General features: G+C 47.8%; 1 protein-coding gene across 5 annotated transcripts in view; it reads right to left on the bottom strand.

The window, feature by feature from the left end:
• The window catches only part of DAAM1 (dishevelled associated activator of morphogenesis 1), a 96658-nt gene that overhangs the window by 68178 nt on the left and 7179 nt on the right, over positions 1–21301 (bottom strand). For all 5 annotated transcript variants that reach the window (XM_030482614.1, XM_030482612.1, XM_030482616.1 and 2 more), the window contains exon 2: positions 8981–9080. The gene's annotated coding sequence lies outside the window, so the exon portion shown is untranslated. The remainder of the gene's footprint in view (positions 1–8980; positions 9081–21301) is intronic.

Genomic DNA, 21301 nt, shown 5'->3' with positions numbered 1-21301 from the left:
GGGCCCAGCAGGTCTACTCTAGTTTGAAACCCAGTGAGCTGAGCCCTAATTCCTCGATTCATGCTTCCTCCTGTCCACGCTACAACAGTTATAAGCTGGCCAAGCAAAGTCTTCAAGCAGGTTAAGCCATGTTCATTAGGCTCCTGAAATGGCTAAGCGGAGCCCTTAAAACAGACAAGCAAAGCTAAGCCACTGTCTCAGGGTCTGCAACAACATCAGAGCACCTCTGCTGAGCCACCCAAAGGTACCATTGCTCTGCACTTTACCACGAGATGGAGGTCACCACAAGAACAGGCTGGGTAAGGCTGTTTTCTGCTTAGCTCTTAGCACAAGCACTTCCCTCTCAACCCTCCCTACAACGGAACAAGAACATCCTGAACCTCCAACACCCAGAACCCCTCCCTACAACTAAGAGCCTGCAGGTTTGCTGCCTGCCTGCTGTCCTAAACCTTGAAAAACATTTTTCTCTGTCTAACCTTGGTAGCTCATTGCTCTACGTTAACACTGTAGTTTGGGTGCCCTAAACACATACTAATGAAACATCTCAAAAGAGAAAGCAACCCTGAGATCATACACAATCTCGTAACTGTCCGCAGGGGAAGGAAATTAAATGGCTTTTCCATAACAAATCTTCACAGCTTTTTCCAGCACAACACCTGTACCATTGCAGCAGAACCTTGAAGAAGCTGCAAATTGGATTTAGATACCTGAAAACTCCAGATTCACTTCACTACCACCAAAGACACTACAGGAAAACACACTGAAATAACTGCCTCTACAGACAAAAACCTTTCAAAACCCCATTAATGCAGGTTTTTAGAGCTGACAAGAGGTACCCATCCCCATCAACTGCAACATGAGCTGAGAGAGCAGAAGGGGAGAAAAAGCATCTTCCAGGCAATCAGAGGCATTTTTTGCCCAGTTGAGTGCCATGTGGGGTGAGCAACCCATGCATCAACAGGAGCACTTGAAGCATGCCAGCGCTCTATAAATTCACTTTCAGGAGATTTACCAATACGTCATATGGAAAAGGAATGTGTGCTATGCAAATCCAGCCCCAGACTGCTCCCTGTCTAATCTAGCTTTAGATTCAAATGCTTATTACCATGGCGTCTAATCGGGTAATGCGTAATAGACAGGTTTAGTCTGGGCTCCCAGTAATTCAGCTGTGTTCTACTAGGGAAGGGAAGGGAAGGGGAAAGGAGGGAAAGGGAAAGGGGAAGAGGAAAAGGAGGGGGAAGGGGAAGAGAGGGGGGAAAAAAAAACTTAAAAAAAAAAAAATCAAACCAACCCAACACAGCAAAGAATTCAAGCTCTGGTGGAAAGCAGAGAACAAAAACCAGGCATGGAAAAAAGTACTGACACCTACCAGTAAAAGCCAGGCAGATATGCAAACATTTGGCAGCTCACCAAGAACACAGTGAATGTTGAGTCCTGTTTGTGCCCTGTCATATCCCTGCAGGGAAGTAGGTGGCTGTCTTTCAGGGTCTCTTCCTTCCCACTTGTGAGACATAAGGTGATGGAAGGATACACACTCATGCTGGACCCATCTACCAGCAGCTAGCTCCCAGAAGCACTGAGCACAGCTTGCCACACCATAACCTCCAGACTACCTTATGGATGCTCTGAGCACCCATGCCAGGGCCTCCAGAGCCTGTAACACATGCCAACCAGGGGCTGTTTGCTGGGGAGGAAGAGATTCCCTTACTGCACCAAGGTCTGCAGCAGGACGCAGAGACCATGGGAATGTCATTCCCAGAGGCCACCACCTCCCTGTTTGCTGCCACACAGCAGGGCTCACATCATGGGCAAGGTCATCTCTGACCTTACCTGCACCAGGCAAGGTGATTCGTTTCACTTCTAAGTTTGTCAAATACAGTCGTCTGTCCAAGCCATACATCACCCCTGGTACCTCCAGGACACAACCCAGATGCCAACTTCCTACCTCCACCATGCAGCTACAATTCAGCTGCTGTGCACTAGAAATAATCCAGGGGCAGGGACACAGGACCCACCACTCAGGTTTGACAGGTTCTCCTCTCCACCTGCTGCTTCAACACCATCATCCAGCTCCCACCTTCAGAATGCTGAATCCCACCAGCCTCCCCTGCTGCATACCATTCATCCACAATGCTGAATGCTATGCAGACTTGCAACCAGCTCCAGCAAAGGGTCAAGATATGCAAATGTTGCTACCAGCCTCTGAAGACCCTACAAGACTCTGTTGACCTTGCTGCACTACAGAAACTATACTTGGTGGGGTAAGCAGCGCTGGGAATACCACACTAACAAAGAAGAGATTTCCCTCTGCGAACCTAAGTAATATAGGCCATATTTATATTACAGCTGCAGGATGAACTTACATTTATTAGATATCAGAGAATTTACATAGGTGAACATCCCCTCTGCAACACCTACATGTCTGTGCAGAGTCCTGCAGCATGGGCTCTCTGGTGTCTTGTAATGGGGTAAATCCAACTAAAGCACTCTATGGCTTGAATGTTCATAACATTTGTGTGTATTCCCTGGTGTCTAGTACAGACTGAGTTTTCATTGCATCCTTTCCCTTAATAAAAACCCTCCACAACACATTCCTAACCTGATGCCTGCTTTGGCAAAACTTGCAGCAGCTTTACGTATTTGAGATGAAAATAAACCTGGAAGAGACAACAAAACCAGCCGATGAATTGTCAGTGACAGGGGATGAGGAGCAGATGGACAGACCAACCTTAAAGCTTCCTTTCATTAGGAAACTAAGCTAAAATCACAGGTTAACTTTCAATGATGCATATTATTACTGAGGAAACTAAGGCAGCTGATATTCTGCCTCTCAGGCACATGTGCTCTACGCTTCATCATTTACTAAGTGAATATGCAAATGCTCTGAAAGAAGGAAAACAAACCCAAAGAAACCAGAGGTTGCAGCTCCCAGTGTTTTCATATGCCTGTTCAAAGACCAAGCCAGATTTACCAGCACCTACGTTGCTGCCTGGCTGTGCAGGTGGCTGGCCAGGCTCTCCCTTGGCTCTGCACCTCCCCAGCTCACAGCAGTGCCTGGAGCTGGTCTGGGAAACTTTTTTCCTGCCTCCTGTAGCCAAAACAACAGCATGGACAGTTAAATGAAGTGGGAAGACCCCCTCTCCCATGCAGCCCAGGCCATGGCGCAGAGGGAAGAAACCCTTTGTGAGACTCAGCACCCAAGGATATGGATGGAGATGCTGTTGGAGGAATCCTTCCCAGCCCCAAGAAGCCACGCAAACAGTATTTACCTGGCCACGGGGGCTGAATACCCCAGCAAAGTAATACTCATTCGTGAGCCAAAAAAGAAAGAGTTCACATTCCCATATTGATAGCCACTAGCACTTCTGGGGCTCTGTCTACAACAGTTGGCAGGTCAGGGTCATTTCAATTGATGATTATAAAGAGGTCCTTCATCCTACCATGGCATAAGGATTCACGGATAGTTCACACACATGTATTTCCAAGAGAAAAAAATATTTCAAAGCCACAGAAGCTGCATTTCTGGAGCTGTGGATAACACACATGCAAAAAGCATGGTTTGCTTATGATAACCCAGGATAGCAACCCACTTGAGATTTAAAAATAATTTAATGAATAAGGATATTTAGATTTATAACCCCACAGCAGTTTTATTTATAGGGGTGCCAATCACTTTTACACAGATATAAAATTGGCTGGCAGAGTGCCTTAGACTATATCCAGAAACCCATCTGTAACAAATCTAAGCCGTGATATCTCTGCATACATTTGGCCAAACAATAATGCTAATGCCAGCCATCTTGACTTTAACCGTACAGATGGGCGGCAGGGGAGATGGAGGGGGGAAGGGGCCTGCTGCACGGCCAAAGTGGATGAATTTTCCTATCACCTACAATTAACTGGTTGGGGAAAGGACCAGATGAAGGAAAACCAGTCACCATCTGGGCTGTGTGGATGCTAACACCAACACAATGCTGGCTGGAGGGCAAGCCAGTATCTAGCTGGCTACAGGTGAATCCCTTTCAAAACCTTTCATCATTGAAATCAGGAGCTATAAAGCAAAGGATAAAGACCCACTGGAGCTCTGCAGTGCCTTTAAAAGGTGAGGGGATTAAGCTAGGGCTCTTGCATATAGCTTTTTCTATGCATTGCTCAAGACACAAAGCTGGGACAGACGAAGATGCAGGAGAAATCAGTTGGAAGTCATCGCTCTCAATCTCAGAGTGGAAAAGGATTTCTAGTGAGACTTGTCCTCTCCTACCATTGCCCAGGATCTTGCAGCTTTATCTAAACCTGCAGATGTCAAGGGGAGAGGTTGCTGCTGATTTCCACAGGGCTGGCTTTGCAGCATCCCAAACTACCCCACGCTGTCGGGGTGGGTCTGGGGGCTTTCTGTTGCTGCCCCCCCAGCTCAATCAGGGACCACCTGGAGAACTGAAAAGTCATGTCTAATTCACAAGAAACAAAGAAAAAACTGCTCTTTGTCCCAGTGGGGCTTCTCAGGTCATCTTGTCTCCAAACCAGGGCAAAACAGGCATGGCTCAACATCAAATACAGACTATGGGTAAATGCATCTCATCCATGAAAGCTGCAGTATTTTGGCAAATGCCAAGGCAGAAAAGGTTACTCTGGCATATTACTTTGAATAGCTCTGGGAACAAACCCAGCATTAATTTTCAACACTTATTCAACAAACGATTTGAATAAACTGAGAGAGGCTTGCACACACTTACTGACAGCATTATTTGGTAGATTTTTGCCTCTGCTCCTTGGATAATTTATGAGAAAACAACTCCCATCAAACACGATCGCCTTCCAGTCTGATGCATGGATTCAACTGACCCTGCCTTGGGGACAAGGTAACCTCTCAAGATCTTTTCCAGCCCAATTTTAATACTATTTTACAATGCTCCTCTCAAACTAAACTGTTTACATGCTGGCATTTGCTCTGATTCATCCCTGGAAATAAGTATATCTAAAAGAGTAATTGATGGAAAGAAAAACCAAAAACCCAACAGCAGTTCCTTCGCTCAAGGACAAAACAAAGGAAAACAACCAGACGCAGAACTACGACATCCTCAATCCAAATGTTTTCCAAAACATTTCCAAATGTTTTCCAAAGCTTCTAGCTGAAGCTTTCACAGCTAGGCTGCAACACCACCAAAGCCTTAGGCATTGAGTGGCAGCATCACAGAGCATTGCACTGTGCACTGAGGAGATAGCTGGTGATTACTTTTGCAACACACACCAAAACATCCAAGACCCTTGTGCAGAAAACAGCATTTCAAAGCAAAAAAAGTGCCTCTGCTTTCTCAGTGAGGCATCTTTAAATGTGATGGAACTCAACTGCTACATGGGCTTTCAAGAAGAGAGTCAGTGAATGCACATGGCCAGGTGTCCTCACCTTCATGGCAGGCTTTTGAGGTTTTTGAGGTTTTTTTGAGTTTTTGAGGAATGATTATGAAATCATTACTCTGCCTCTAATCTTTGGAATTATGGAAAATAATAGAAAATAAAATAATAGAGAATAAAATAACAGAGAATAAAGTAAAATAATAGAAAATAAAAGGAAAAGTAAAAGGAAAAATTTAAAAAACACTCATGGAAAGCAAAGAGAGAAAAACATACATTTTATACATTGAAGCAAGAAATGCTTAAGTTCTGTCTAAACACCAACAAACATGAACATTTGTTGTTATCACACAGCCAAAACTGAGATGGTTGTGGGAGATGCTGGTCTTAGCAGCTGACCCAAACCACAGCAGCCAAAGGGCAAGCAGCAAGGTCTCAGCAGTGCTCAGCTGCAAAAACCAACCACTCTGGGGACTGTCACATGGCAGGTCCCTGTCCCCAGCCTCCTCACCCCGCTGCTGACACAACAGCTTCCACCCACACCAAAGGGCCCATCAGAAGTGGCAGCGCCTGCAAAGCAGGGTCTCAGAAGTCCTTCAAAGTCCAAAGCTGATCTTCACCTCCTTCAACTTACTTCTGGATACAAAGAAAACACAGAGCAGGCTCCTCTCCAAGGAGCCCTCCTATCAACTTTATGTGGGCTTTTGATTAGACCTTTTGTAGAGTTGAAAAAAAACCCTTGCTTGAGGATGATAAAGTCTAGACACTACAATATATTTTCCAGCTGATCCAGCAAACCTAAAAGCCCTCCCTTGATCTCAGCCTGCCATGATCAAAGCCATTATCCCATTCAGAGCCCTCCTGAAACTTTAGCTTCTATCTAAATCTAAACCAGGCCAAGCCTCTTGTTTGGAGTTTTATGAGGAAAAGGGGTGTGTGCTCCTCTCAAACCTTCCCCCGCCATGCCTGGGGGCGCCTCAGTGGTACCTGGTGGCCACAGTCTGCTTGCACGGGGGGACACTATTCAGAGAGCAAGCATCCTTTGCATACCTATCTTTAGGATTTGTGTCTGTAGCATCCTCCATCACAGAGGTGTGTAATTCTGGGGCCCAAGGAGAGGAAACAGCTCAAAATAGTTTTACGTAATTCCTGTAGAAAATGGAAGTGCTGCAAATTTCCTTTACCAGATAGCCGGACACCCAAGTACACAAAGAACTTCCAGTTCTGCACTGAGGGACAACTGGAGAAATAAGGTATTCCAGGAAAAAACAAAAAAAAAATTTTCCAGTCTCCTTGAGGAGTGTTTCATGGGGCTGAAAGGAAAGAACATACAATCCTGCAATAGGGTGGGAAAGCCACACAGGCATCAACTCTGCCCTAAGTGGCATGCTCAAAAAGAGGTGATGGAAGACCAGTCAGCTCACCCCAGATGAGCCAGTGAGTGCCAAACCTCCTGCACTGGAGTGGCATCCACGGGAGAGGGCACCTGTGGTCAGACTTGATCGCTGAGGCTCACAGTGGCCAGAGAGGGAGAAGCCAAGGGACTGGCAGTCTGGAGTGACAAGGAGCTTCGGGAGAACCGGAAGGGCTTTTTGAAAGCACATGGCCTCCAAGCTGCACCTCCTGTGCCCCAAGGTGGACTTCTAACCGGGGGAAGTTCTTCAAAGGGAGGTGGGGACAGGAGGTGATGCTTGCCACAGAAAGCAGAGCGCAACACTGAGCATTACCATGCTCCAAAGCCATATTTAAAAGCCAAATGTAGCTCCCTAGTGAATGTTTTATTTAACTGAGCAGCTCCTAATGCACCAGGCAAATAGGCCAAATCATCTCCTTTTCCTCCCAGCATCTGCCTCCGTGACGCTGCCCATTCCATTTCCCCTCCATGCTTTCACCCTCCTCAACTCCGAGCAGCTCTATTACTCCTCCACACCTCTCCCTCCGCCCAAACCAAGCAGATCTGCAAAAGGCTGAGTGAAGCAGGCAAACAGACACCGGTAGCATGGGGATTAGAAATCCACCACCCCTTCCATCATTGCTTGCTGTGGCTGGAGGGCCATGCTGGGCAATGGCTGTGCTGCACATCACACATCCCTAGTGCTTCAAGAGATGTCGTATGAACCTCCACCAGCTTTCCAGGTGGGTAGACATCAAGGAAAAAATCAGGTCAACAGCCTTCTTTAAGAATATTTGCATCAAGTCGGACTTTTCCGACACACACTAGAAAGAGTGAGGGCCATCAGCCACCTGGTGCCACCTGTGACAGCCACAATGTTGGTCCCAGAGGGGACATAGGATTTGCCAGCATCTCCCCAAACTGTTGCCTGGGAGCTGGCTGAGAAGAACAGGATGTGGGAAACCTGCCCAGCTTCAGCTCTGCTGTGGCACAGAGTCCAACACATACCCCATTGCAGTGGTTTGTCTTTACTCTCCCCAACAAATGCAGAGAGGAGATGGACTTCAACCTTAGCTTCCATGCAAGCGCGTTTCATTGGGTCTACTGAACCCACCAAAGCCCTGCAGATCCTGATGCCCTCACCCTGGCCCCATACCTCTAATGAGCTTCGCCTGTGAAAAGAGAGCAGAGCCCCGCTGTACATCCCATAATCCCTGAGAGGGGCTAACACAAAGTTACTGACCTCAAAAATTTATGGTTCCCGTCCCACAGGAGAGCAGAGAAGCTGATGGCACTGGCTGCTTCTAATTTAAAAGGATCTAAACCCAAGACAGAAGCAGCGTGCACCCCAAGCCCTTGCCCACAGAGTTTGCATGCTAGACGTGATAAATGAGGTAGCAAGGACAAGCCAGCACCCTCGCACCCAACCCCTACTACCCCAGCTCAGGAAGAATGGCAAACAGAGGGAAAAGCAGCAAATCTTCCAGCCCCACGCTGTCATCAGCACAGCGGCCACTCTCAGCTGCTCTTGGTGATAAATATTGAAGGAAAAACATCATGTGATTCATTTAGGTGCTGAATATGAACCAGGGGTGGGTTCAGCATCACGTGTGCCTCATTGCGAGGCTTTCCAGCCATCCCATCCTCTTCTGCAGTGTTTTTCTGTCTCTTTCTCATCTTCCATGTTAGAGGGATGGGAAATGTGTGCATCACCGGTCCCATCCCATGTGTCCCCACTCCTGTCCCTCCCCCTCCCAATCATACATGCAAATGCAGGCTGTAAAACACCCGATTTCCAATCCTGGCAAACTTATAGTGGTAACTTATTTTCAGGCAGAGCTGAGACTTTTATAAGTGAGACTTTCATAGAGGATACCACCAGGTTAAGGAGTCAGAGGCTCAACTGTACAAGTGAAAGCAAAAGCCCTTTATTTCTGTAAAGCTTTTTTCTTTTTCCCCTGCTCCCGAAATGAGAGAGTAGCACAGCTCTTGCCAGTTTAGCGGGGTGTACATGAAGGCTTGGCTGTAAGTAACCTCATTAAACTGGCTGGGTCTTTCAGCGCCAATTCAAACATGCAGTCCTCTGATCACCACATGATGGGCTGGGAACCAAAGGGAACTCGCAATTAAACCCGTGACAATCAGGAAAAATCCTTACAAACCCCCTGAAGCAGATTCCACCAACACCATCCCCACCCTCTATTTTTTTTTTTTTAATTTATTTTATTTACTTACATAAGCAGCATGACAGATAACTTGAGGAAAACAGATGCTTAATGATTAAGTGACACTTAGGCAGCAGCACTCTGGAAGATAAATACGCCCTTTGGAAACCCTGCAACAAAAACAGAAGGTACAAACAGACAGTAACTAATTATTCTGATTAAATCTTGGAAGACCTGAAATACCCGACTGCAGCAGAAAAAAGACAGTGTGTGCTGGGGCTGCTCACAGAAATAAGTCACACCCTTTTTAAAAAGAATTCACCCAAATAAACCTAAATGCTTCTGTGTTGTTTTTGTTTGCATGCATGTTTCTTAAGGTCTAGGCTGATAGGAAACCTCTGCTGTAGCCTGGAGGAATCCTGTTGCCTTCAGCTAAAATTAGACTTCAAGGAAAGCAGGTGAAGGTGGGTGTCTCCAACCTGCGCCTGCACAGCAAGGCTCCCACCGCACACACTGGGGTTTTTCCTCCCCTCCCATCAAAACCAAAAAGAGAGGATTTTCCTTTTTTTTTTTTTTTTTTATTAAAAGGAATTAAGGAAAATAAGTAAGTTGTGCTTCTAGGAAGAAAGGACAGGACAGTAGGTCTACCCTGCTGCTGGGCTCAGATCCAAGCCAGGACTGGGGTGCAGGGAGGTGGGGATGCTGCTGAGCCATGGGGATGGGTTGGGATGCAATGGGATGTTCAACCTAGCGGTGAGAGGAGCTGGCAAAACCCACCAGCAGCTCAGCCATCATCGTGGATGCAGACTAAGACACCTGCTTTATTGTGGTCCATGACACCAGCGCTGGGTGCCTGTTACAGCAGACAGCGTGCAGAGAAAGACAAGGGGATGTGCTCAGTAGACCTTCCCTTACTGTTGTTGCCTTGGAGGAAAACGATGTTCTTCCTCCTCCCCCATATCACATTAAATGCCAGGGGAGCTCAGGGGAATATTTAATCTCAAACCTCAGTAATCAGTCAGTTCACCCTCATGCATGAGAAAGAGTCACAGCAGTAAGCATCAAATCCCATTTCTACCCAGCAATAAAACGTTTTAATTACGTACATAACATTTCCCTTTTAACATAAACCCTGACCAGATCCAGACAGCCCCCAGCTTGTGGACGGGGAAGGACACAGTGCCAGTGAAGAACATGGGAACAGGGGGTAGGAAAGGGAGGAGAAACCATTCTGGCATCTATTTAAAATGACATTTTTATATGGCTGCTCCAGTTTGCCATTGTCACAACAATGCTTTGACCTTACGTTCGCATCCCAAAGGATGGGCAGCAGCGTGGCAAGTGGCACACCCACATTTAGCCCTGCAACCAGAAGCTGCACCAGTTTTATCCCAGCGTGCATGCAGGAAAAATAGGACAGAAAATGCAAGACAGGCACACGTGCAAAGGCTTGGGCCAGGCTGAGATACAAATAACAGCAATGAGGCTTCTCTGTTGGTGCTGCAAGGCTTACTGTAAAGCCTGTTTACATCAGAGGGAGCCTTTCAAGCTGGGTTTGAGCAGGTTTGTGATCACTCCCTGCCAACACCTGTTATTTCCAAGTGCAAGCATGGCCAGACCAGCAGGACCATCACACAGCTGCCAATGCAACAGGTAGGCAGCTCTGAGCAGCATCCCTCCTTCACCCAACCAGACCAGTCCTGAGCAGCACAGCTCACCATCAGCTATGTTAAAATATATACTTTTTTTTTTAAATATAAACACATGCACAGACTTTTCTAATATATAGCAACAAAAGAAGGGACACCCTACTGAAACCCCATGTGCAGCTCAACTGCTCTCTGCAGCGACAAAGGAAATGAGAAACAGAGACAAGGCACACACCCACTTGCTGTGGCATGGTTTGGCTCTGGGAACATTTCTGGATTCTCCAGCATGAGCTCTGACCTCCAAGAGACGCAAAATAGTCTTGGAGCCTATCCAAAGGAGAAGTGGAGCCCCAGGGGCTCAGCTGGGCAGGCAGAGTGGGATGGCGAGCCAGGCTCTGGGTGCTCACAAATACAGCTGACTTCTGTCCATGCCCCGTCAGCTCAGAGGTCCCCAAAACATCTGCTGTGCAACAGGAACAAGCCAGCAACAACCCCAAGCCCATGGTGCAATGCAGAAAGCAAGGTGTCCTCCTGGGTCTTGGCAATAGGATGAACACATCCACGACCATGGCTCCAGCCTCACCACACCACGGTGCTTGGGCAAAGCAAGGGAAACAAGCTCAGGATTGGAGATCTTTGAACCATCTCTGACTTCTCTGTGTGTAGCAGAGCTGTATTTCTGAAGCCTCTTTTTTCAGGCTTTGTAAACACACGTGCATCGCTTTCAAAAGGCTCACAAAAGCAGGTTTTGGAAAGGGAAGTGGCGCAGCGCAACAGGAATTTTTCAATTCCTCTTGACAGGAAACCTCACATGGAGATGTGAAAGGGATACCTACCTGTAACTGAGATTTCCACACCATGGTCTCTTTCCAAAGGCCACATTCCCTCCCCTCCTTTACTTTTTGGCTTCAGTTTCCCCAAGACCTGTAACATCAGGATTTGCCTGGTACAATGGACAAAGTCCTCAAGCTCTGCACACATACCTAGAAAAACTATTGCACTTATACCCTCCCTGATCTCTTTAGCCCACATTGGAAGGTGGGAGCCCACAGTTAAGAGGGACCAGGTACCATCAACCATCTGCAGCATGTTCCCAGAGGATCCAGCCATATCCCCATTCTCACCCAAAGTGCAGGTCTCTGCAGTGCAAATCAGGACAGCGTTACTCAGTGCAGTATCTAGAGCAAATTAAGCCTCCCAGGCACAGCAGCAAGCATGGATTTATTGATTCATGGAAAATGTCCTTATAAATTACTTCATTCAGATCAACAGGACAAGACAAAATGAGGACTATCCTTGGCAGCAAGAGGTTGCAGTGCTATCATTTCAGTCCCACACTCCAGAAGAAATCACTTTTTCAGAGCAGACACTTCTAACCAGGCTTTGTGGGGCCCGTGGAGGATGATACAGAGGCACAAGCAAGCACATAAAAATGCTGCTTGGCATCAGCTTCGCACCCACAGAAGCTCCATCCACACCTGCTTGTTGGCTTGTGTGGGGCTGCAGCTGCCAGGCAGGGTGGGACCCGGAGGCTGCTGCCACCAACAGCATCCTGTGCACTGCCCCGGCCACCCCTCCAGGGTCTACTTGCTGTGTGGCAGAGAGGTGAGGCTGCCTGCCTGGTGAGACGTGGCACAGGTCCATGCTCTTCTGCATCATCCTCCTCCAGCCCTGTGAAGCCACATTAGAAGTGTCTGTTCTGAAAGAGTGATTTCTCCTTGAGTATGAGAATCCCAAGCATTGCAGCTCATTAATCTTATCCACTTCGATACTCATAGCTTAACATGCTTTCATCAAGCTCAAACTCCCTCCCAAGGCCACCTGTGGTCTGGACCTAGCACCCCAAGGCAAGGCTAAGGCCATTTTCTGCAAGTGCTTGTTCCAGTGGTTAAATGCAGCTCAAAAATAAATATCCAGATGTACCTGTGCCTTGTTCTGGATAGTATGCATCTGACTTTGGCTTCCAGACATGAACTGCTTGCTGGACTGAAGAACTGCTGGATGCCCACCACTGCCCCACTGACAAAGCAATATGTGCTTGCATTTTGTAGTTTCTTGACAAAAAGGTGAGAGAAGCACCCACAATCCCCAACACAAAGCATTTCCCCAGCTTTTATGCACATGTGGCACTTCCCCACGCCCTCATCAGTCCAACCAGCCCTTTCAACACTGAGGGCAGGGCCAGGTGCTGCCCTTCCACAGCAGGCTCAGCTGCAAACTGCCTTTTGCAGGAGCAGGTGCAGCTGATCATGGCTCAAACCACTTTCCACAGCTCCAAATCACCTCCTCGGATCACTTCCCAGCATCCCCATCTTCAGATCATCTCCTAGCTTTTAAAATCGGTGCCAATTTGAGAAATACTTAAACACCAGTGAAGACACTGAGTCACATTGTTGGATGCCCCCGGGATGGTACCTGCAGAGGTCTTTTAGGAACGCCTCCGCCTTACGTGAACTCCCCCACTGTTAACATGAAAACTACAATTATCTCTGCCGATTCATAAAGGGTACCACATCTCTGGCAGCAATCTGAGGCAGGGACTCCCAGCAGCAGTGAGTTCAAGTTATGAGGGCACGCAGGCACACACAGCTGTGTTTGCAGTCCCCATCGCTCGCAGTCACCCACACCATGCCACACTGACTCACCTACTCCCCAAAGCACACCCCATGCCCCTGGCGCCAATTAGTATTTTGATAAACAAGCGTGTCTCATCACATCTATTCACTTAACTCACTATTTAGGGGTTGCCACTCCCACGCGCATTGGCCTTGCAGAATGAAACGTTAATGGGTTTCACATCCCTGGTGTGACACCGTCCTTCACCTCCTCCCAGCCTCAGAGCACAGCTCCAAGCTCCAAAGCACCCTTCTGCCTCGTGGACCAGGAAGTGCTGCCCCGGACAGATCGCTTGCACCCACCCTGTGATTTGTGGGTAGTAGAGGGAAAATGGCTCCTTTACATGGTGAGAATTAAGAAAAATAAGTGGACTTGTGTCACTGCAGTGTTTGCAAATGTCCCCTCGCAGCAGAGGAGCTGTGTGTGGCACAAGGGGCACAGGTGATTGAAACAGAGGATGCCAGCCACCACTCACAGCTCGTGGGGGCACAGTAACACTGTGGAGCCCAGAGCTGGAAAGGCTGCAAGCCCTGTCAGCCCTTCCCAGTGCAGTCAAGAGGGAGAGTGAGCTGGCACATGTGCTTTGTGCAGGTCCTTACACCCTTGGCTGCTGGGTCTAAGCACTTTCTGATTTCCTAGTCTCAGAAATCACCCTCATCATGACTATCTTTAAGGCCAGGCACAGCAGCATTGAAAGAATATCACTCCCTGCTGCAGTCCTAAAACAACCTGTAAGCTCTCGCTGTGGCACAGCAGGTACCCAGTCAAGGCAGATGAGCCCTTGAGTATCCCTGAGCACCACACACTTCCCTTCAGCTGCTGCCTGTGCACACTCAAAGCAATACACAACAGGCACAAATACACTCCTAAAGACAGTGTCGTGCCAGAGTGAACCATGAAGGTGTCATACAGGAATATGAAAGCCAGCAAATACCTACTTCCACACTCACTGGAAATGACAGAGAGGAAAGGCAGAGCATGGGGCTGGAGCCAAGCCCAGCAGACACTGGGGATTAAGGGGCAGAGGGCTGAGGACATGCTACCACTCACTGTGGCTTTCACCCTTGCCAGGGACCTTCTTCTGACTGTACTCATGGAAACATCTCTGCTTTCCCAAGAGCTCACGCAAGGATGCGGAGATGAGATCTCACCAACCCCACACCTTTCAGGGCTGAAAACTGCCACCATGATAGAACGCTGCTTTGCTCCTGAGACACCAGGAAAGCACAGAGCACCCTGGAAAGCAACTTCCTGCTTTTCTGAACTAACAAACTCAGGCATCACCACAGAAGCTGAGGAGTTATCTTTCATTTTATTTAAAATCTGCCTCCCCACTCCATCTGTGTGCCAAAGCAGGGATAAAACAGGTCAGTAGCTCATTTTTTCAGGTACTATGATGATATATAGATATATTTAAAGAGAAACTTATTCTCTTAAACACTTCAAACAGCCTAATTATCCCTCTCCAAGAGTTTTGGTGGGTTTTTTTTTTTAATACATATTTTTTTAACATAATAGAAGCAATCAATCATCTGAGGGAGGGCTGCCAGCACGCAGGTGGATAAGAGAGTTAAATCCAGCTGCTCAGGGATAAGCTGGTCACATACTGCAGATCAGCAAACAGCAAATAGTGGTTTGCCAGCCTACAGCAAACACTGGCACAAGTCACCTGCATGACTCTCACTGGGTATTTAACTCAGAAGTTGCTGATATTGGGGACCCTGAAGCCACATTTCCCTAAAGCTCTCCTGATGAACTGCTTTCTTGGCTATTTTGAAGCCTGCAATAGAGAAGGCTGAAAAGATAAAGCAACTCTTCGCTTTGAGGGTGGCACCCCAGAGCAGATGCAGCAGCGCTTCTTACCTGTTGTTGTGACTTTTGGGTCTTTTGAGGACTCTCGTGGGGGCAAATACAGAAGAATCTGAGATGCTGTCACACAAGACAAACCTCGGGAGATAAAGCATCCAGAGACCCACCCAGCAGCTCCAGCAGAGCACCAACACAGAGAGACCGGGGGCTCCCAACACACACAGCCACAGCTTGCTGATCTTAATGCCTGGCACGTAAGTTCCTAGGTGGCACCTTTGGACTAATACATAGGATCACAGAATAGTTTGGGTTGGAAGGGACCTCCAAAGGTCATCTAGTCCAACCCCCTGCAATGAGCAGTGACATCCTCAACTAGATCAGGTTGCCCAGAACCACATCCAGCCTGGCCTTGGATGTCTCCAGGGATGGTGCATCCACCGCCTCTCTGGGCAACATGTGCCAGTATTTTACCACCCTCATTGTAAAGGATTTTTTCCTCAGATCCAGCCTGAATCTCCCCTCTTTTTGTTTAAAACCATCACCCCTCATCCTATAGCAACAAGGCCTGCTAAAAAGTCTCTCCCCATCTTTCTTACAGGCACCTTTTAAGTACTGAAACACAATAAGGTCTCCCCAGAGCCTTCTCCAGGCTGAACCACCTCAACTCTCTCAGCCTTTCCTCATCGAATTTCCCCACTAGCATTTAATTTCCCTTTTGCCTTCCAAGACTAAAACTTCTTCCAATTGCTGCTGCAGCTGACCAACAGATTTTTATCCCTTTGCATCCAGATATACTGAACTGCTGCCTCTGGGAATTCTGCAAAGATGGCAAGGGCCCTTTTCCCTGTCCTGAAGCCACCAGCCATGCCCAGGTAGCTTCAGCATGGCCACTAAACTTTAAAATCTGTCAGACAATGGAAAACTTATGGCTATGAGGCAAGATCTAGTGCTTCCAAAATCTGCACTGCCTGGAAACCCAGAGCTAGAGATCTCCACGAAGCTGCCTGTCAAGCATCCCGCACCTCTGCTGTGGTCCAGATACATGTTAGCAGGAGAGAACTATGTGGGTCTTGGATATGGGATGCCCCATACCGGTCTCTTCCCAGCTCTGTTTGGAGGAAGCCAGCTGTGTCCTGTGTTAGCATGTTTTGCATAATCAAAATGGTAGTTAGCCTCCATAACCCCAATTCAAAGGGTGTATTTAACCCAACTGGAAGACAAAGGAGATCAGGTCCCCTGCAGATTAAATTAGCTAAGCCTGCTTACACCAGGAGCTCTTGTTTGCCAATGAGCATACCTTCCACAGATTTATTCTTCCTAGCTCCACGATTTAGTGTTCTGCCAAAGAGGCACAGACCTGCTCCATCAAAGGCCTGAAAGTGAAAATACACAGAAAGAGGCAGTGGAGCAGGTCCAATAGGTTCCTAAAGCCTCAGCCAGGATACAGTCTCGCAAGGGTTTCCATCACCCATCTACACCCTAGAGCCACAGCAAGGAATGAGGTGCCGTAGCCTGCATGGTGCTGCACTTCCTCACCCTAAAGGGAAGAAAAGGAGGATGGGGGACAACGGGGGCTCCCCTCTAACTGCTCCAGAGCCCAGCTCCAGGGTGTCCCCTGCACCCCAGTATAGTATGGGAAGAGGGTGAGGATGTTTCCTTCATGATCTTCAGGACCTTTGCTTCAGATCTGCCTCCCAGAAAAGCGTTCATTTTTCCTGCCTAATTTCCACAAATAACATTTCTTCCCCCATCTCATTTGCTGCAGTCTCAACGCAACTCAAAGACACTTCCAAAGACAGTGTTATTTTTACATTTTCCTCCTAGGAGATGGTATCTCCATGAGGCATGGCTACCACGCCACATCAGATCGCTGTACCATGCCAGCACAGCCCCACAACAGGATGAAGTCTGAGGGAGACCCAGTATTTTCTGTCTTAATAGCATTAAAACTCTTTGGCTTTTCAGTCAAGGATATCCCGAAAAGCAAAACAGCCCCAGCGTTAAAGGTAGAAAAGCGCCATCCCACCCCCTCTCTCCATAGCACTCCTCCCAGGCACCAAAACCATCTTCCAGTCATCCCAGTTTTGGATTTTTTTCTGAGGTTTTTGCCTTTGTCATGGCACCCCACAAGGCACTTGCCTCATCTGGATCCAGGCTCTGTGGACCCAGGACTTCCAAGCTGACCCAAGTTTCCCCTCTAAAAGGAGGCACTGGGTTTGGCTGTGCCAAGATGTTGAAGACCACAAGATGACCATCCTCCCTGATGTGCCACATGTGCTTCAACATGACACAGAATTTCTTTAGACCAGCATCTCTTACATTGGGCACTTTTACACTGGGAGAATTAAAAAAAGCAGCACTTCGACAAGTAATCCAAGAGCTTTTGAACTTTAAAGAGCAGAGTGATGGAGAGCAAAGCATGGGGCGTGCAGGGAGAGGCTGGTTTGCACACCCATAGGAGAGGATCAAGGTCTCCTGTATGCTATGGCGCACCTGCAGCAGCTACACCCTTGCATGAGCACAACAACGTGATCGCGCTACCAACGCCCTGTAACCCACCACCAGCAAAGCCCACACTCTCGGCTTGGAGCAGGGCGGCAGCAGTGGGTGGCAGCCAGGAGGGCTGGGATGAGGAAAACAGGATCCTTTCCAACAAAAGGAGCACAGTTCACCCGGTGTTTTCTTTCCCTCCTTCCCCTGAGATCACTCTCCCCACTGTTCGGTCATGACAGAGAAGCCAGGCATTCAGAGAAGAAGGTATTATTACACTGTGCACTGCTTGTCTGTAGTTACTTTACAAATGAAGGTGATCAGAATGAACGTTTGCACCCTTAAAGAAATTCCCCTGCCCTTCCCCCACCTACTCCTTCCAAAGCAGAGCACAAATCCAGCTGCTCTGCAACCTTATCTTGACGCAGAAACAGCCTGGGACAGAGATATAAGGGTTCCCTGCAGGCACGGTTTATTAAAGTCATCTTTATTTAGTCAGTTCTCTGCAAAAACGCCGCACCAAAGTGCTGTTCCTGGACTGGTTTTCACCACTGCAGCAGCAACCACCACCCAGGCAGGGTTCCCTAGCCAGGCGATGCAATGTGCCACAAAGCCACAGGGTTTTCCCAGCCTACAAAGCAACCCAAGGCCAGGGGGGATACACCCAGGACAAGGTACTTTGGGACACCCACAGCCGAGAGCCGCAAGGAGCTCCAAAACACAGCCTGGTCTCATCCCAGGGATGGGGACTGACACATTAATGAAGTCCACAGGACATTCCCTATTTATCCAGCAGCTCCACCTGGGACCTCACGCCCACTATCGCAGGGGATTGCACACTGGCAGCCAAATACACCTAATCCCAGGTTTCAAGTACCAGAGCTATAAAACAACCACACAAAGAGGCAGCAGTTTGCATGGATCCCGGGGAACCTCCCCACAACCAACGCCTCTCTATTTATCCAACATGCGATCTTTACACATTCAGCTATTTTCATCCCACCCTGCTATTAATGGATGCAAAAGGCAGTTGGGTAAGGCATTCGACAAAAATCTCATTTAGAGATCAAGACAAGCTTAATTGGTTTCTAGCCAGACCTGCACAAAGATGGGTTACTCCACAAATACAGTTGTTAATCTGCCCATTATACCCCTTAAGCTGCCACCGACAAAGGAAAAAAAAAAAATGAAGATGCACAAAGGAATGCAGCATTCTGAGCATGTTACTTCCACCAAGTAACACATCAGAAGCAATGAATTCTGCAAGAACAAGGGCTTTGCTTTTCTTGGAAGGAAAAGGATAACCAAGTGGTAAATAAAGCAACAACAAAAAGACCTAACATAGATCCAATCTGCATTTTCCACAAGCAATCCCCACACATTTCAGGTTCCTCAAGAGCATTTCCAGCATCTATTGTTTCTGCGGGCAGGCAGCAGAGGAAAAGCTTATGCAGCTAAGGAGACGTCATGTCACATGCAGAGTAGAAAAGATGCAGAATCTCATGATTAAAGAGCACAGGACTGAAACCCTGGAGAGCTGAATTCACTTCCTAACTTAGCTGTAAAAATAAATAAATAAATACAAGTCGTGAGTTTCCTGTGTGATCACATCCTAGATGATTTATTCACCAACCTGGTGTTGAAAAGCGAGGGAGGGGGAGGAAGCATGAGGAGGAAGGGGAAAACTCAATCCTATGGGCTTTTAATAGGCTTGGGGTTAGATCAGCACTGGCAAGCTGTTAATATCCACCTGCCTTGGGTGCTGTATGAACTGGAGCTGGTGCTGAGAAATCACTGAGCATCCCACGAGCTCAGGTAAGAGACCACCCTGCTCCTCTGCTCAGATGTGTGGCACAGGCTCAGCAACACCACATCCCCAACAGCAGCATCCCATAAGCTTTCAGAATATGGAACTCCAAACAGAAGCAAAACCATGCATGAAATGGAAAGGTTAGTGGTAGTTTCCCCTCTTGGAGTTACACAAGAATTTAGAAACAAGAACATAAAGCTGTCCTCCAAATGCAGCATATTATAAATCTGACAGCAACACAATTACAGCACTGCAGAGCCAGGTAGAGAGGCGATGAAAGGGTTGTTTGGTTACAGCCTTCTCTCTTGTGCAACAGCATGGGACTCCCAGCTCTGGCATAGGAGGTCTGTTTATTTTCCCCAAACCTGAGTCAATTCAGCTCAGCAGGAAGCGCTGCACCCAAGGGAGAGCAGAGCTGTGGATCCTCCAGCAGGACAGAGCAAGGCCAGAACCAGAAAGGACAGAAGCCGTGTTTTTGACCTTTACAGGAATATCCCTCAAGCTCCAGAAAACCTTTGCAAAAGCCTTTTGCAGCAGGAGGGTTCGCTATATGGCAGAGGGCTAGAGAGGTGTTTTTCCAAGACCTTCCTCAACCATAGCTAGTGCTCACAAATCCAAGGCTTAGTGCAAGCAAAGGGCAGCCTGGTCCCTGGCCTTGGACAGGGACAGCTTGGCTTGGAGATATGGGGCTGGTGCTGTCCCAGAAAGCTGCAGCCGGAAGAAGCCCAGAGTGAGCAGATTCAAACTCTCACTTTCAGCAGCAAGAGAAGTTGCAATTAGCAGCACCAAACACAGCCCAGGGGCTGGGTAAGGACATCCCAGTGACATTATCTGATAAGGTGACTGCTAGATGTGTTTTGTTTGGCTTCTCCACCACCCCATGCACCTCGGGACACATGGTAGCAGACTGTTGCCACAGCTGGAGCTCTGCTTTTGGCATCCGCAGGGATGGGTCCCTCCTTAATTCATCCAACACCCAATGGCATACTGGGGACGCCAGACCCCAAAGACACAGTCTCACCCTAACTCCCATCAAAATGAAAGACATAGTCCAAAACATGAGGCAAAGGGAAAAAAACATGGACATGAGGCAACTGAGCTACAGCTGTGAAAGACATCACCACACATCTCTTACCCAGTGTCTCCCACATCTCTCACCCAGTTCAGCCTCATCCCCAGTGCAAAGTCAAGAGAGCTTCCTCTGATGCAAGTATGAGTGACACTTTGGAAATCCACCCACTGAGTATTTTGAGGTTAAAGTTTCTCTTTGCTCTCTTTCTCATGTTGAAAGCTGTCATGCTATAGGATGGCTTGAAAAGCCAGGAAGATACTGTATTTTATGGATGTAAGGGAAGTCCTGGCATGCCAGCTAAAGGAATGGCACAATTTCATGACTACGTAACCCAAATCACAATCCACTGTACATCACTGTGGTTTGAACACAACTATGACCACTGCTGCATCACTTGAGATGGCAAATTTTGTTGAACCTGGTGAATGGAAGAGCAGCAGCAGCATTTAATACAACAGTAAATGTGAGAAAACGATGAGCATAAAGACTCATTTCCAGCTCTACAGCCAAAAGCAAACTGACTGTAGGGATTACAATACTTAGCACGCTCCAAAAATTTTCCTTGACATCTTTTTGCTCTGTGTGATGGGTAGAGATTTCTCATGGCTCCAGAGCCACCAGCTATTTCACATGCAATTTGCCAGGTGGCACTCTCTACAGAAGATAAAAGGAGGTGGAGTTTATAAATGGATCTGAGTTGTCCCCAGAAAGCCTCCAGCCTCTTTGCAGGATGCCTCCAAAATGCTGCAGTGGGGAGGCGGCACATGGGCTGAGGTCTCAAAAACAACCTCTCTTACCCAGAGAGCTTTGGTAAGCGAATGGCTTATGTAAAATATCTGTCAGAATACCTGTCTGAAGCACCCCGCTCTTGTAAACAAGGTTGCTTTGGAGGCACCAGGGATTAGTGCAGTTCAAACAGTCCTTGGCATGATTTACAGATCTGCA

Source organism: Strigops habroptila, chromosome 4 (assembly GCF_004027225.2).
Source record: "Strigops habroptila isolate Jane chromosome 4, bStrHab1.2.pri, whole genome shotgun sequence".
Taxonomy (NCBI): Eukaryota; Metazoa; Chordata; class Aves; order Psittaciformes; family Psittacidae; genus Strigops; species Strigops habroptila.
This window is presented reverse-complemented; position numbering and strand designations above follow the sequence as displayed.